The following is an 18,377-nucleotide window of genomic DNA, read 5'->3' as shown; positions in this document are numbered from 1 at the left end:
CTCAGAAGTTGAACAAAAAAGTAAAATTTCATACATAAAAAGATAAAGTTGTCAACATTGTAGATTTAAAAATGTGTATACATAGATATTAAGTATATATTTAATTGTATATATTTATATATCTAGGGGCCTGCTGGTGGCACAGCAGTTAAATTGGCACATTCCACTTCAGCAGCTCGAGGTTTGCCGGGTTGGATTCCGGGTGTGGACACTGCACTGCTTGGCAAGTCATACTGTGGCAGGCGTCCCACATATAAAGTAGAGGAAGATGGGCACGGGTGTTAGCTCAGGGCCAGTCTTCCTCAGCAAAAAGAGGAGGATTGGCAGCAGATTTTAGCTCAGGGCTAATCTTCCTCAAAAAAAAAAAAAAAAAAAATATATATATATATAAAGTAGATATAAAATTGAAGAGATGGCATTTTGCAATCTATAGAATCCTAGACTCAGAGAAAACCATGTTCAAATCTCTGAGATACAATTTCTTCACTGTGTGACCTCGGGTAATGTATCGCATATTTCTAAAACCCAGTTTCCTTATCTTTCAAATGAAGCCCTGAAAACTTTTTCCTAGTGTTAAGTGACTTAGTGGGAAAACCAAACAAACGTGCTTAGCACACTGCCTGGCAAACAGCTGTTTCTTGATAATTGTTTGTCAAATATGAAACCTAATAAGTATAAAAGTTGAGTGAAGAAAGTAAAACAAAGCCATCTTGACCAGCTCTTTGTAGTTTGGAATAGGAAACCTCCCGGGTATGAGGTTTGACGGACCATGAAAAACCTCCCACCTGGAATTGTTCCTCCTCCTGGCCCTCTTATGGTTTAGAAATCCATATAGCATACTTTCATTTGAATTAAGGCAACCAAACCACATTTTAAAATTCATGTTTGGTATCTGTTGTAGACAGAATATTGGCCTCCAAAGACGCCCATGCCCTAATTCCCAGAACCTGTCAATATGTTACCTTACAGGGCAAAAGGGATTGCGCAGATCTTACTAAATCAAGTATCTTGAGATCGGGAGATTATCCTGGATTATCTGGGTACCAATCTAATCACACAGTCCTTATACCAATCAGAGAATTTTTTCAGGCTGAGTCAGAGAGATAAGACAGAAGAAAGAGGAGGAGAGGTGTAAAGCGCTTAATGAGCTCAACCTGCCATTGCTAGCTTTGAAGATAAAGGAAGGAGGCTGAAGGCAGGCAGCCTCTACAAGCTGGGAATGGCCTTCAGCAGACAGCTAGCAAGAAAACAGAGATCTCAGTCCTAGTAACACAAGGAATTGAATTCTGCTAACAACCAGAATGAGCAGGAAACAGACCATCCCCCTAAAGTCTCCAGGAAGGAACAAAGCCCTGCCGATACTTTGGGTTTTGTCCAGTGAGACCCCGGTCAGACTTTTGACCTATGGAACTATAAGATAATAAATTTGTGTCCTTTAAGCTGTATGTAGTAAGGAATTTGGCCTCACCCAAATAGAAGCCTGGCCTTTGACCTCAACTATTACATGGTGATGTCAGACCCCTGGAATGTCTTGCCTGATAAGTATCTTTGTATGCCTGGGGTCTTTAGCCACCAGACAGTCTAACAATGTGATTCATAATGGGGGCCTTGGATCACACAATATTGTTCCAACCTCTGAAAGAACTGGAGACTGAAGATCATCTGGGAGAGACTGGAGACCAACAGTCAGCCACATGAGCAGAAAGTGATTGAGTCTCATTAAAAACTCTGGACACCAAAGGCTTGGATCAGCTTCCCTGTTTGATAAATCTTTGTGTGTATTGTCACACATAGTGTCTGAGAGGAGGTAACACCCTTCATGACTCCACCGGGAGAGGGCAGTCAGAAGCTCTGCGTTTGTCTGATCCCCTCCCAGACTCTACCCTATGTGTCCCTTCCTTTGACTAATTTTAATCTGTATCCTTTCCCTATAAGAAATCATTCAGTGAGTTCTATGAGTCATTCTAAAGAATTATTAAACTTGAGTGGTCAGGGGGACCCCCAAATTTGTAGCCAGCTGGGCCTCAGTGAGGATGAAACTGGGAACTTCCAGACTTGTGGCTGGGGTCTGAAGCAGGTCTGAAGGCAGTCTTGTGGGGAATGTTCCATCAGACTTTGAAGTTGGGCTAACTCTGTGAAAGCCACTAAATTTTGTCATAATTTGCTACACAGTAATAGAACACTAATACAAAAACTAATAATTATAGAAAGCCTTAAATACAAATAGCTCACTAGGAGTGGCTCACCTTAAGAGAATGAACTTGGAATAGTATCAGTGGGGAAATGGGGCTAGGGAAGAGTAGAGTGAAGCTGAACGGCCCCCAGCCTGAGTGTAGAACCACAGTGGAGAAGTCCACGCTGGGGTAGGGGACAGTGCAGTGGGCAGAATCATTCTAAGAGTATTTACTCAGGGAATAGAAAGGCTTAAGGGACACTGCCCGATTATATTAACCACTTCGGAGTTTCTGCCAGCCAGCACAGAGGGTTTCCTTCCCAGACCCTGCTTTTCAAGTAGAGGTTAAGAAATCTCTCCTGGGTGCAATGACTGGTGAAGAAACCTCAGTCCCAACATAGCAGAAGTAACCAACACAACCTCTTTCTAGGGATTCATCTAAAAACAAAAGATTTGGTGGCAGATAAGGGGTTTGCTTTTTGATGTATGGACTCTCCTATTATCCTCAGCTCAATTTATTATGCAGCTGTCATGGGCTTATCTTTAGGACCTGTGGCAGCCTGGGATAAATTCCAGTATAAATCATGCAAAATGGCTTCTCTTATTTCTGTGGATTTAGACCCTCTAAAGAGGTACATTTCCATCTTATCAATCCATATGAAAATATTTCAAACAATCACATATGAAAATGTTTCTTCCAAATTCCTCATTGGCTGGGCTGAATACTCACACAGTGTACAGAGAGCAAAAGTAAACCTCATAGATCTTCGGAACAAGTTGTTTTCCAGTAAACTCAGTCAAGGAGGAAGGATTTCTGGGTTCACTGAAGAGTGGCCCACTGCTAACCACTTCTAGAACTCTAGATACCCAACCTTGTTTCACTGGCCTCTACTACCATCTCTTACACCGTATCCTGATGATTTCATAGCTCAGAGAATCGTGATTCCAGTCATTGAGTAGAGGAGCCTGCCACGTCACTGCCAAGTTTTGTTTACGCCCCAACCTCTAAAGTGATTGACAACTGCTCACACTATCAGGCATCGGATGTGAAAAGCAGGATAAACACAATGCTGGCCATCACCTGACTCGTACTAGACAAATTTAGAGATAACTTAATCCAACCACACTCCAACAACTTCCAGAGAAGAAAAAGCTGATCTCTTAGGGTTGGTGAGAGCAAATTAAATAAGACTTTGGGTTTAGGCAGTCACATCAGCCTCTTGTATGAAGTTTCCCATGGAGACTATACCTTGTATATTATTTAACTTTGGCCTTCATCTGAATAAAAGGAGTGGTAGCTGGGCAAGCAGCCGACTCTCAGCATATCAAGTGGGATGTGATAAAGTCACATAAAAGAAGCAGCATTTGGTATTCAATTTGCAGCTGCAAATAGGGCAGTGGATTCGATGTGGAGGACGTTCAACCTCAGATTCAGTCTAGGCATACTTTGGAAACAACTCTATGACTTTGGAATTGCCATCCATTATCACATAGCTGTGCTGGAAGGCCACAGGCTCTGAAATTGTTGTCAAGGGAGGAGAGATAGATTTAAGTCATTCAATCTTTCTCAGTCTGTCACTATTCTGGGACCACGGGAAGAGAAATACTATAAAGAGGAATTTCAGGGGCAGTCGGCTCTTTCAGGCCAGCACTAATGAAAAAGTATTGAATCTTGGTCAATGGGGATCCCCGTGCATCAAGTCAGGTCTTACTCTTTCCTCTGAAGGGAGGAGGTAAAATCATTTGCCAAAAACAGGTCCAACATGTCTGCTACCTTCCTAAGATCACTAGTTAAGCAAGATAATCTCCATAACTTTTTTTAAGGGCTGTTGACATTTACATTAAAATGTTCTCACAGACAAAGGCCAGGTTCCCAAAGTTCCCCAGAGATATTCAAGGGGTCTTGTCCCTATAGATCTTTACCTTTTTCAACTCCAGCATCCCACAACAACTGGACCTGAGTTGGGATGGCTTGTATGTGGTGCATTTCCATCACTCCGCCTCCTATACCCACAACCAACACTGCTACTCAGTGGAACTCATTTGCTCTCAGGGCCCTTCTCAAAACAGTATCTTATCTTTTTCCCCCTCCTGAGATCCCAGAACAGAATAAAGCTCTGAACGAACAACTGAACACACTGTTCTCTGTTTGAGCTATGGCTTTCTAGGCTACTGTGGGAGTCCCCTGACAAGAACAGTGGCTATAAGAATTAATACAACTTCTAAATGGAGCCTCACAAATTTTCCACAAGTGGTGTAGGTACTTGTCAGTTCAATTTCATATGTACCAAGCAGGATTTGATCAGACACCATCTCAGAGTCAAGCACAACTTTATTCTTCCTCTGTTGAAGGTCACAGAAGGCAGAATAGGGGAGTGGCAGCCTTGCATTTCATGCTTGTTGGGTGAAGTGCACTAAGAAACCAGGGGAAGGAAAAAGATGCTTACCCATGGGTGAGGGCCAGGCACTCTGACTCACTGGCTCCAACAACTTACTCTTCCTCACCCCTCATATCCAACTCACTGGGTTTTTGTCTCTGCTTCTAAAACAGCTCTCAAATTCATCCCTCCTTTGCCCACTGTCTAATCACTCTTCTAAGAGACTCTGTTAAACTCTTGTTTGGTTGCTCCTAGCTCCAATTTAGATCACATTCTCCTGCCCAGAGTATGATAGAATCTTCCCCAAGTGCTCTCAAAACCTCTGACGTATTGTCGCCATTCAATCTGTATGCAAACTCCTTAACCCAGCATGTAAGATCTTCTAAATTCTGGATTTAGCCTCTCAGCTCTATTTTCTGCTCTTGTTCTAATTCTTATCCACAGGTATTTACTTCCCTTGTACACAGTGTGCCCTTGGGACTGTCCCTCTGTTATTCCCTTCCTGGAACTGCTCCCTACTTTCTTCCTTTCTAATACCCAAATACTCTGTTGGGATCCAGATCAAACTCTGGCTTGCCTGTGAAATATTCCCTGATGCTCTGTCCTGGGACTTCACACTCGTTCCCCTGTGCTTTCTTAGCAAATGAGACAACATTTTTCATATAGTCTTGATCCCTCTCTCCTTTATTTTATCGTTCACTAGATGGTGAACTCAGAGAATGCAAAATTGTTATCTGGTACAACGGAAGATCTGTCACTGCATGCATAAGAGCCTGGCACACGATACAAATACAATAAATATTGAATGATTCAACCTGCTGCTCTGGCTTTCTCATTCACCACCTGGGTGTTTATGTACAAAGGCCTTATGGTATGATGGTTAAGAGTTCAGCCTTCGGGAGCCAAACTATCTGGATTTGAATTTTGGCTCTCTCCCTTCATATCTGTGTCATCTTGGGCAAGTTACTTCGAGGGGATGAAAATATGGACCTGACATGGCCTGCACAAGAATTAAATGAGTTGATATGAGTAAAGCATTTAGAACAGTGCCTGGCACACAGTAAACATTCAATAATGGTTGCAAGCTCATTTAGCTAAATCTCCCTCAAGCCTGTGATCACTGAAGAGTAAAGGGCAGGGCGGGTAGTTGCACAGAGCTTTTGCTCAGAATGAGCCAGAGAGAGAAAGAGTCTGGAACAGAAAAAGCCTGGCAGATTCTGCAGTCTAGGAAGACAGAGAGCCAGGATGAGAGAGTCCACTAAGACAGAAAGGAGCAGGCAGGTCCAGAGTCCTTGGTGGGCAGAAACCAGAGACCAGGAGGTCAGAGTCTGCGAGAGCAGTACCATGAACAGTATGGGAAATGCCTCATCCCAGCGCAGATGTGGCTGCCTGTCTGCTCCACACTGCTTGACCCTCCAGGAGCAGGCTGTCCTCGAAATTCGGGCAATAACAGAGTTGGAGGAAAGCGAAGGCCTTCATCTGGACCCAGCTCCATGGAGGCAGAAACAGACCTACCTCATCCCCTACTGACATAACCGCAGTGTATGCAGCTCTCACATCCTCCGGGCTGATCCCCTTACAGACAGATCAGATCAGTGACATCGCAATCTTCTGCATCATGTTCTGCTTTTTTTTTTTTTTTTACCCTCCAAAGTTATAGGTCATCACTCTAGGCAGGGTACAAGCTGTGAGGAAAGCAATACAAAATGGCAATCCTTGTACTCTTCCTTCAGTACCTAACTCATTTTCCCCTCATAAAACTTTCAAAGCATTTAAAATTATTACTTTATGCCTGAGTCATAACATTGTTAAAGCTTATAAAAATCGTTTCAGTGTTAATTCCCCTGACTCAAGTTTCTTAAATATTCTTCCTCAGAAGTTGTATATAATTTAACCAGAAAAGGTCTTTTTTCTTGAAACCAATTGGAGTAATCAGAAAATAGACGAAGTAAGGAAAATAAAACAACTGCTAAGTGAAGACAGGGTTTGGGGTTGGGAGCTATGAGCTTGGCTCACTGACTCCTTTATTACAAAATGGCCACTTGACCTGGTCCTTTGTCCCCCAGGCATCCCCCACCATCCCCTACGGGCTGAGAGGTGCCATATGCAGCCAAACAGAATTATCGTTCTTTATTCTTTCTCCTCACACACTGGTCAACCAATCCAGAAAGAGCAAAACTCTTGCTGAAGGCAGCCCAGGCATATATGAAAGCAAAAGCCTTTGGGCTTTCTTCAGAGTTCATTTCTCCCGCAAAGAGAGCTGCTTCTGAGGTGCTGAGTGGCTTGGTGAGGTCTAGGACAATAGGAACTTGTACCCACAGCCGCCAGTCATGCAACCTGCCAAAGGGGATTGTGGACCTGGAGCCTGAGCTGCTCCTGCAGGAGGCCAGCAGGAACATGGAGCCAGAGAGAGCCGGAGCTGCAGGGGCGGCAGGGGGCACAGAGGCAGGGATGGGCTATTGTTTTTCTGGGAATAGAGTCTATAAAACTCTCATGGAGATTCTAAAAAAGGACCAGGCCTTGAAAAGAATTAAGTCATTGTCCCAGAGACCAAAGAGAGAGCATCATAATAGTAGGTCCTGAAACAGCATTTTAATGATTTAAAGGGAACACGTTGGAAGCTCCAGGATGAGTGACTGTTGTGTCTTTTACAAGAGGTGGACGCCATTGAACACGAGACTATTAAGCCACTAGATGATTGCCAAAAGTCACAGAGCATGGAGCTAACACTGCAGAGGACTTAGTCTGAGAAGAAGAGATGGCCATTTTTGGTGGTGTGTTAGAACAGAATAAGAAACTGTGGCGCTTTACCACAAAAGTCTCACTAATTCAGTTGGGCGGGTTACCAGAAGTGCTTTTTACTGGTTGGTGTGCCACGTTTGTCTGTTCAGTTGGATAACTCAGTTCTTAACATAGTGAAGGCTACATTTTTAACCATGAAACAGTGGCATCTCACCCACTGGTACAAACACAAAAACCTATGGAGAACTCTGGAGGCAACACAGTACAATGGTGTAAGGCGGATGATAACTTCAGAGCCCAGGATTACAGGCTCCGGTTCCATAACTGTACTTCAGGTCATTTTGGGGACATCTCTGTAGCTCTGAAAGGAAATTCACAGCGTTGCACACCGACTCCACTGTTGACTATGAGTTCTGGTGTGGGAGGTGGCTGAGGGGAATGGGGTCCTTGGAGCACCCCACCAATAGGTTATTCCACATTGGTGCCTCATGAGTGGAAAGATGGCCTTGGGGGTACTGTCTGAGCAATCAAAGAAATAGAGCGCTCCAGAATGGTCCTGAATCCAACTCTGGTGCTCCAACTTATCTCTGTGTGCAGACATTAGCATTCAGAGTCGAAACTGAGAGACAACTGGACAGAGGAGACACTATAAGAGCATGTGCAGAAGCACAGAATGGATCTGACTCTCTGCGAAGGGTCGAGCAGTGTGCATTAGTACAAACGGTGCTATTTTTGTAAATGGAAAAGAAATGACTAATCAGTTGCCCACAGTTACTGCTGGGCAAAGGAGTGGATAGAACCATCCCATTTGACATTGGAGCTATGGCTCTAGGAACCACCAAAATCACGAAGGCAGACAGACACTTCACTCTTTAAATAACTATGAGTGCAAATAACAGAGAAGTGGTTGTGGATTGGTTACTTGATGAATCGTGTGGTTCTCTTTACTTTGGATGCTCATTTTTCTATCTTGGATGGTGTGGGGGAGGAGGACATTTCCTCTCCCCAAATGGGGGTTCGTCTGGCCGGAGAACGAATTAAATTCACGTGAGACAGAATAGCAAGAGAAAATTAAAGAAAGCTTTATGAGGAACCATGGCCCGGGGCCTTTCTTCCCGAAGGAAGAAAGGGCACCGAAGAAGTGGGGTGCAGAGAATGGTTATATACCCCCAAACAGGGTGTTTCACAGGTGATTGAAATGTCCCTCCCACAATAGTCACAAGATTGCCTGCACAGTGCTTGATGGACACAGCAGGTAGTGGTGTGCTGTCTCGGTGGGCGTAGCAGGAGGCAAGTCGATTGTCTGGAGCTGGGCGGTCACAGGTGAGCACAGCAATCAGTTCCTAGCCTAAGGAAAGATGCTTAATCCTTAAAGAAATGCCAGCGTTGGGAGGGGGAGGGAAGTTAGTTACAGGAGGTTACCAGACTAGCACAATAAAATGCAGATTTAAGTCCTTGCCTTTGGTATTGATTAAGAGTTTTTAGAGAGAAGGTCATCTCCTTTCTTCTTCCTGGTACAGAGAGGGAGGCAACTTTTACAGATAGAGATTTACCTTACAAATGTAAATGTGTCCTAACAAAGGGCAAGTTCCATTCCTCAGAGCCTCCTTCCCTGTCCCAGTTTATCAAAAGCAATCAGCCTCAAATAATCCTGATGCCAAAGAGACATATCTTGGGGTGGCCAATTCCAGGTCCCCACAATGGAAAGCATCCATGTTTTAGATTTGTGGATGACTGGCTTTGGTTTGCCGGGGTTTTAGCACCACTGTTCTCTTTCTAGTTTACTTGTAACTGACAAAAATAGTCAGATTCATCTCTCAGGCTATTGGAAATGGAAAATGTTTACTGGATTCATTTTGGAATATTTTAACAGTAAGATACTTGAACATTGTGGAAAAAAATCATGATGCAGTCAATTTTATTTTTAGCATAATATTAATTAAAATATCACATCACAATAAAAATTGAATTGGCCTTAAAAGTACAAGTATTTAAAGGCCTATATCCTTCACTGTACTTCTTTTTAACGTTGGTTATTAGAACAGAGAAAGCTAGTGTAACATTATTTGATTAAATCTCCTCTTTTAAGAATCCAAGGCCGTGTAAAACTTACAATAAAACAGAAATAGACCTACAGAAGCCAGAGTTTTGTGATGTACATTCACTGTGTGCTCTCCACATGAGTGTGCTGAATATGCTATCACATGCAGATATTTTGTAAGCAGTGTTGACGGTTTTTTTTCTTAGAGGAAGATTAGCCCTGAGCTAACATCCACCGCCAATCCTCCTTTTTTGCTGAGGAAGACTGGCCCTGAGCTAACATCCATGCCCATCTTCCTCTGCTTTATATATGGCATGCCTGCCACAGCATGGCTTGACAAGCAGTGGGTAGGTCCACACCCGGGATCTGGGCCAGCAAACCCTGGACCACTGAAGTGGAACGTGTGAACTTAACCACTGCACCACCAGGCTAGCCCCAAGCAGTGTTGACTTTTATCTTATATTCAATAATCTTTAAGTCCCAAAAGCACTATAATTTTTGCATTTCTTTAAAATGCCTGAGAAAATGTCTACAATAATCAAAGCAGTTTCTTTACGATTTGATTCAAAATCATCTAGAGGATTTTTGTAGGGTAAAGCTACTTACGGATGTAGTCTGGATAGCAGTGCTCGCCATTTCACACATGTGTAATATGCACATGTGCATATCCAGCTTCAGTGACTATTGAACAGACTACACTACTCATAGGATATAACCTACAGTCCAGTTTAATGTCAATTTGATAGATGGTATTTTGGTTGACCTAACGAGCATAGGGCAAATATTTGACCTATTTTTTGAACACGTAAATTCACGTAAAATATTTGAAGGCTTTATTTAGTGTGTAAAAATGGTGGCCTTAACTTGCTACACAAGCCTACAGATTTTTCTTTTCAATGTGAATTTTTTTCTTTCATTTTTACCAGTACAAAAATTTTGGAAAAGCGAGTTTGGTTTCTTGTAAGATAATCTATTTGGGCATTCAAATTCCTGTTAGACAATCATGACCCTTTTCCCTCGCCTTTTTATGCATTAGTAAGTAGTCTTTCCTTTGGTTCGTGATTGCTAGGAAGATGTGCTAGAATATAGATGCCTTGTCCAGCAGTCTGAAACAAAATAAAAAATTAAAAGTAAAAAAAAAGCTACTTGAGACATAGACTTCCCAGCTCTCAGCCCCTGTCTTATCCCTCTGGCCTTCACCCACACGCTTACTCTCTTTCTCTCTCCCCCTCCCTCTGCCTTTTACCAGACATGGGCTGCCTTATGACTCACTTATCCATGCTGAAGGGTATTACCAAACATGTTTGTGGTGGAGGACAATTAGAGTCATCCAGTCTTAGGCACTAGCAGACTGAGAGAGACAGGAAAATCTGTCACATACAGCCGAAGAAAAGTACTGAGCACTTTGAGAAATATAAAAGTGGCGGGAGTCAAGATGTGGTCCACCCTTCATTCTGGTTTGAGAGTGCTAAAGGATTTGGAATAGTATTACTAACACATGATAACATGGTTAAAGGTAACTCGAGTGTTCTGAGCTATAAATGCCTCAAGGATTCAAGATAAAAGTGGGCCAGTCCTGACTGTAGTGATGAAAGGAGGTTGCTTTGAATGAGTTGAGTGGCCATGAAGGATTGATATGGTTTGGCTAAGCAGAGGGACCACAGATGATCACACAGTGGCAGGCAGAGTAGAAAAGGTATGCAAACACAAATAAATGAACACAGCATTCACATGAAGACAAGGTTTCCCAGAGTGGGTAGTACAAGGTTTCAAGGCCAGGCAGCTCTGTACTGAGGAGAACTCTGAATAGCAAAAAGAACTGAAGCTTGCAGGGGTGGAAAATAAGGAACCATTACATGAGAGTTTGTTTATTTATTTTCATTTTTGTTTTTAAAGCAGGGTTATGATATATTGAAATAGGTACTTTCATAATATTATTCTGGATCAATGCATAAACATCTGCCCAATGGATGCTGTGGTATTTCCTTAGATTATAGGATCACAGCGTAACAGAGCTGGGAAAGACTTAAAGATCACTTAGTTCATGAACTGCAAACAAGTGGCCCACGAGCAGAGCACAGGCCACAGACATTTTGTGTGGCCCAAATAGTGATTAACAAATTTGAACCAATTTTTAAACATTGGGAGATATCACATAAAAATCTGAGTTTGTGAATTCAACTGAAAAATCAGATGAGGCACGTTACAATCACATCTCTGCACATAAATAACATCCAACTGCAGAGTGGCTGCCCTCTTTGGGTAGTGCATGATGACCCAGGTTGTCACAGTGCCCACCTAGGAAGTCTTATTAGTCAGAATAGGCACTATAAACTTTGGTAACAAATAAATACAGAAATTTCAGTGGCTTAAAGATGCAGAGGATTATTTTACATTCTGGTAAATCCTCATGAGGGGCAGACGCTCTCCTTCCAGCTATGCCATCTAGAACATTTGGCTTCTAAGGCACTCTGGGGGAAACAGAAATGGAGGAAAGCTATTGGCTCTTAATTGACTGGTTCAGAAGCTACACCTACCACTTCTGTTCACAGGTCATTGGCCACACTAGTCTCATGGCTCCAACCTACCTGCAGGGGAGGCTGGGGAACGCAGGAGGAGAGAATGGACTACTGGCAGTAAGTCCACCATATAAGAAACTGTGTTTGAAGGAAACATAAATTCATTTAAAATGTAGAATTGGAATTGATGGCAGGACAGCCATCTGAATTATCCATTTGGTAGTTGGAAATATGAAACTACCCTCGGGAATGAAGCCAAAACAGATAGAGTTCAAAGTAATTGGCTTAAAGGAGGTGAGTGAAACATGCAAATGAGAGAGAGAGATAGAAAGAATGAAGCCTTAGATAACGTTGAATTTGACAGCTGGGAGGGCATTTTGATGATGGAGAAAACAAAGTCGTTGTACTTGTATCTGTTGATTAAGACATTGAATCCATGTCAATTTCCTTAAGCAGGCTTTAGGCATTCAAAATTCATAATATGTGGACACTTACGGACATGGTAGAAAGGGAATTTAGGGGCTTGGATGACAAGTGAACTGCAGAAGTAACCAAGGGAGTAATTGTTGAAAGAAGATGCCAACGGTCGACATGCCTGTGTTATTGCAGATACGGACATCCTAGAAGTGACTGGAGCCTTGTGTATAATTCTTAGACATAGAAGTTTATAAAGGTGAAGTGGGCCACTGACTAGGGCCCTTTTCTTTTAGTGGAGTATTTTAGTTTCCTCCTCTTTACCCTGTTGGTGAAGAATGTATTCTTGCCTTGGGTTATGGGGACGGACAAACATACAACTGACCCTGGGCAGATGAGATGGACTGCAATTTATAGTCACATATTCTAGCAGCTGGGAGAGAAGGACAGCATACACGATGCAGGACCACATGAGGGCGCCATTGGGAACACAGCAAACAACCAAGTGCAGTGGGAGCCAGGCTTCATAGTACCAAGAGGGCTGAGTGACTCCTGGTTCTCATGGGAGGATATGGTTGGCTTGTCTGAATAATTCCGCAGGCTGACAGGAAACTGAAGCAGGAACCAACTGCCTGGTCCCCAGAAGGAAGGTTGCTTAGCTGGGAAATCTTATTCCCAGGAGCAGAGTGGAGAGGTGAACTTGTGATTGGGCCATTTAAGGTACTCCTGCATTGCCCCAGATGGCAAGAAACACATAATATTGGGCCTTAATTTTAGGCCTTATCCCACGTGAAAAAACTAGGGTGTTAACAGGGAAATTTAAAGAACAAAACAGATTACAGAGGGGAGCCAGCCTGGTGACGCAGCAGTTAAGTTTGCAGGTTCCGCTTCCGTGGCCGAGGGCTCACCGGTTCAGATCCCGGGTGCAGACCTACTCATCGCTTGGCAAGCCATGTTGTGGTAGGCGTCCCACATATAAAGTAGAGGAAGATGGGCATGGATTTTAGCTCAGGACCAGTCTTGCTCAGCAAAAAGAGGAGGATTGGCAGCAGATCTTAGCTCAGAGCTAATCTTCCTCAAAAAAAAAAAAAAAAAAGTATTTTTTTTTTAATTTAAAAAAAGATTACAGAGGGCTAAGAAGAAAAGTGTTGGGAAAGGAAGACTATGGCAAACACAAAATAGGTATTTGAGAAGCTTAGTGGTGAAAGGAAGGAAAGAGAGGTGATGACAGGAAGAAAACCTAGGGAAGAAAGCCTTCCTCCAGTTTGCTACAGAAACAATAATAGCATGTCTGTCTTTCTTTCTTTACTTATTTGCTCTGTGCCAGGAAGTGTGTGACACTCTGTTTCTGAATTATCACGTTTTATCTGGCAACTGTGAAGTGGTCAATATTGTTATAAGGAAAAAGATACTCAAAAAAGGGTTTCAAGTATGTTCTAGGAAAAGAGACTCTGAAACAGATATTTACCTTCAGTAATCTTACTGGGGAGAACCATCTCTGGAGTGGGCAGAGGGAGAAGTTGAACTGTGATTGGTCTCAACACAGACCTCAGATGATCCCACAGAAACCTCTAGAACTTGGCTGGTGTTTCAGATTTTCCCAAATCAAGGCAAGGGGGAATGGCTTTGTACTTCCACAACAAACGATCATTGCAGACAGGCTGCTCCCAGAGAGGAAATCTCGCCTTGGGTGAGGCAGCTCCCTTCAGCTGAGAGCAATTCTCAGAGAAGCACCGAAAGCTGCCAGCCACCCACATTCTCATCAACTAGGGGAACTGGTGCTGCGATCCTGAAAGCGAGGCTCTGAACGCTGCTCCACGGAACCCACTTTGAGGAATTAAATAACTTGTTCAAGGCCACAGTTATTAGTACTCTAAGGCGCCATTTCAAACCCAGGTTCCAAATCCATGTTCATGACCTTAATATTCTGCCAGTAACTTTACTGTAATGCAGCAATGGGGCAGGAATGTTCTCCCGGAAATGCGATTGCTAAATGAATCTGTACTATAAGGTCAAAAAACAAGCCCCATGGAAACACATTCTGAGCAGTGTATACTCGGAATCATATCGTGTCTCTGGTCATTGTGAAACTTCCAACGTGACCACGTGTATATCCTTAGTGAAAAGTGTTCACTGGAACATAAAATGATGACAGAAAACAAGACTACAGGGAAGGGAGCATAGAGATAGGTGAGTGTCACTCAAAATGGAGAAAAAAAACCTCAGCATGTGCCCTAGAGATCTTTAGGCAACACATGGAGCCAACAGGCCATGAATGTGTGATGGGGTTAGTTCATATCTAACACATGGGATAATGTTGGATCCACCACTCACAGAGATAAGAAAAGTCCATGCTAAGCGTGTTGGTAGGTAACATAATGATATGTAGAGTGGGGGGTGGGGAGGTCTGTCTGAGATCAACAGTGGTATTATTAGCATTCCATGTATCACCTCTCAGTAAAAGAGTGTGCAAAAACAAATTCACTGCATTTGAACAATACACCTAGGTTTAGCACGTGGGGTTGCCCAGTCTGCTCTAAAGAAGCAATTCAATTCTGCTGCTCCTTGTCTTGACTTAGCGTCAACCCAGGGGAAGCAGGAAGAAAATCTTATCCCACCCTAGCCTTCCTTACATAAAATCAGAGCGTTTTTTCCATCTCAGAAGTCCAACTGCCAACTTGAAAAGCATACGAACAATCTCACCAGCTAGAGTTTCAGCAAACTTGAACTTTTTCTTTTTTTAATGTGAAGATGCATTTCTTTTCTTTTTTTTTTTGGAAGATTGGCCCTGAGGTAATATCTGTTGCCAATCCTCCCCCCTTTTTTCCCCCCTCCCCAAAGCCCCAGTACACAGTTGTATATCCTAGTTGTAGGTCATTCTAGTTCTTCTACAGTGCCACAGGATGGCTTGACGAGCAGTGCATAGGTCCGCACCCAGGATCCAAACCAGTGAACCCCAGGGCCAACGAGGAGGAGCACTTGAACTTGACCACTGGGCCACAGGGCCAGCCCCTCCAACTTCTTTGAACAAAGCAATCTCCTGTGGGTAATTACCTTAGCTGTTTGTGCTTACAGACAGCTTCACCTTCGGGGCTTCACCCACAGTCCACATCTGCACATTATGTAACAACGGGACAGAAAAGTCAGCTGACTTTTCAAGATCAGGAAAACAAATCAAGGGGTTAGATCTACAACTGTCTTCTTTCCAAGAATTGAGCTTCTACTGTTGGGCTAGCTCTAATCTAGATACTCTGTTTCCATTCAAAGGCTGTTGTAATGCCTCCCTTGTGTATAACATCCTTTACAACACTGTCACAAGCATTTTTTGCTTGTTTATCAGGTTTCTCTGTAAACTTATTATAGTAGCAGCTTAATTTACATTAGTTTCTTGATGCTAGTTATTGAGTTCATTCATCCTTAATGCTAAGCGTGCTGTTAAAAATCTATCTTCCAAAACCACAGAACTGAGAGCCAGATGCTGGTCCTCAGTGAACTGTCCAAGCGAAATGCCTCTTGGAAAGTCTCTTGTCAGGGAACCACCTGATGTAGCAGATGAAACCGTCCAAAGCTACTAGTTACCAAGACTGTAAATTACCAGCAATGCTTAAATGGGTTAATCTGTTGGATGACATCCTTAAACTGGTCTGGGAAGCAACCAAGTCCCAATAAAAGCCCAGAAGGTACAGCTCTATTCTGTTTAAAATTATTAAACTGATTACCGGGTACCTCAGTTCAAATTAATTGAAATCATAATTTGACTGAGGGTTCATTACCCATTAATGCCATCTTTTTTTGTAACAAGATGGTAATAAATCTGTACCAGAATTTCTTTCAGTGGCAGGCAGCCTTTCGTGTAACTGGCGCCACCATGAAACACCCAGAAACCTCATGTGGTTCTTGAATTGTAAGAGTGATCTCCACACTTCAGCCTGCATTATATGCTTTCTCTACTTCTACAAGGCAAAAAAAAAAAAAAGACAAATGGTCATTTGTCATCCATGGATTTACTCTCAAATTGGCTTGTCTCTTCTGCATCTTTTTGCACTCCCACTTTATCAGAAAAGAATACTACCCTCCCCACGGGGCAGAAGCAAGCTGACCATGTTCTCAGAGAATTAACATCTTTACAGAAAGGTTCTCAAGACTTAGCCTTGAGTTGCTGAAGAACTGCTTTGGAGTGTTCTGTGAAATCTTGACATAGACAGTGGGGGGTTTGGGGCTAGGCATCCTGCATGTGCCAGCACTGCTGCCTTATCTTGCTTAAGCAATAGGTCTTGAATGGCTCCACTGACATTCCTAAAGTAGCACAGTACCAGATGCTGGCTTCAAGATGCTCAGCTCTGAGGTAGGCCTGCCTCTTGCCAGCTGAGGGTACATCTTCTTATCTTCTTAAGAGTGTTAGCTTCCGTTTTAGAAGAAATTCAGCAAAGCAGTCTACTTTTCCTTGGCTAAGTTTGGGACGTCTATCTAAGACCCACAGGGGAGTTTTCTTGGAAGAGTCAAACACAAGATGAGGTGTCTCACATTTGACGAGAGTTGTGAATCCACCTTCTATATCCCGTTGGGAAGAAGGGGAGGGGTAGAGGGGAGTTGGAGCCCCTCTTATAGGTTGAAAAGAAAAGAAAAAGGGTTTGACCGCTGAGAGGAAGAGAGCCATGGCTTTGAAAGGAGAAGCAAAGGGCTCGGGAATTCTGGAATCAGCGCTGGTACAGTTGAATGATGCCAGCCTCGTGTAAGTCCTTCCACAGAGCGGCCTCAAGTTGCAGATCATGGTTTGTATAAAATTTCAGTGGCTTCTTTTCCTGTTCAAAATAGTGGTCAGAAAATTTCCAGTAGTTTTCGTAATAAATCCATAGGCACTAACCTGGTCACAGGTATGTAAAGCTGTCAGCAGGAGGAGGGCCCCAGTACTGGGCATGTATATATATTTAGCGTCTGTGTTCATCAAGCTGTTCTTCAAACCCTCTCTACCAGGTGGTGGATGAAGTTTGGATGTAATAGCTTGAATTTACCTGCAGGGGCGTCTGGTCCAAAATAGGTCTGAGGCTTGTCAACTCCCTTAGGAACAGGCACACCCAGAATGGCCGATCGCAGCATCACGTAGGCGCGGATGCTTGCAGGGATGAAGACATAGCGCAAGCCTCGTCGTTGCGGCACGGAGGTGAAGCCCAGGTTCCTGTAGTTGATGATGGAGTGCTTCATGGTGTTCACAGTGAAACCGTAGAAGGAGGTCTTGGTGACCACGTCAGCCTCGAAGCCTTTGATCACAGCACCCATTGACTCTGAAGACGTAGTCGTGGGCGTCGATGAGCCAACCCTAGCGGGAGCCATTCAGCATTCCTCCGTTGCCCACCACCGCGCACCGAATGCAGGATCGACGCGGCTTCTCGGAGGCGGCGAACCGCTGCGCGCTCTCCGAGCCCTTTAGAAGGGGCAGGGTGGAGGCGATGGCTTGGTGAGGGAGACGTTGCCAGCCATAGGGAGCTCTGATCTGGCTCAGGCTGTCCCGGAGCTCTTTAGTGAAGAGGCCGTCCCACAGCAGCACCGGGGTGGGGAGAGAGAATATCTGCCGGAAGCGCGGGAACCGCTTCACGACCCAGGTCTGGGGGTGGCTACAGGCCCGTTGCATCCCTGGCCCCGGGCCTGGCCCCCTCTCCGCGGAGTACCGGCAGACGAGGAGCCCAATACAGGCGGCCGTGAGCAGGAGGTGGAGCAACCGCCAGAGCCCCTGCGTGCACCTGTGGCTCATCCTGCAGGCGCTCGGCAGAGGCCCTGCGCCGGCCGCCTGGGCGCCCGCCCCTGCCTGTTTTTGCACCTCCCCGTCACAATCATTTCCTTGCTTACCTTAGTCGGTCTACAAGATGAGTACAGCAGGAAAAATTTTCCCCGTGACAGCGGAGAAAACAGAAGCTCAGAGACGTTGATGTTTGCCCAGTGTGTCTGTCAAGAGTTGGTTACGTTCTCCTGCCATGGCCCCATGCCTCGCTCTAGGTTCCACGTTAATTTCCTCTTCTTTTCCTCTCCTTCCCCAGACTTATGTACTCAGGGGGCAGAATAGCCTACTTACTGGGAAAGTGATGCACATGCCTAATCTATAATAATATAATGCC

The 18,377-nt window shown here is 44.0% G+C and overlaps 2 pseudogenes; one reads left to right on the top strand and one right to left on the bottom strand.

The window, feature by feature from the left end:
• The first annotated feature begins 6,756 nt into the window (after positions 1 to 6,756).
• On the top strand, positions 6,757 to 12,012 carry LOC124239656 (cytokine receptor-like factor 3; annotated as a pseudogene).
• A 4,952-nt stretch (positions 12,013 to 16,964) lies between these two features.
• LOC124239655 (alpha-N-acetylgalactosaminide alpha-2,6-sialyltransferase 2-like) lies at positions 16,965 to 18,016 on the bottom strand (annotated as a pseudogene).
• Between the last annotated feature and the right edge of the window lie 361 nt (positions 18,017 to 18,377).

The sequence above is a fragment of the Equus quagga genome, chromosome 5 (assembly GCF_021613505.1).
Source record: "Equus quagga isolate Etosha38 chromosome 5, UCLA_HA_Equagga_1.0, whole genome shotgun sequence".
Taxonomy (NCBI): Eukaryota; Metazoa; Chordata; class Mammalia; order Perissodactyla; family Equidae; genus Equus; species Equus quagga.
Note: the sequence above shows the minus strand (reverse complement) of the source record. Positions and strands in the feature narration are given on the sequence as shown.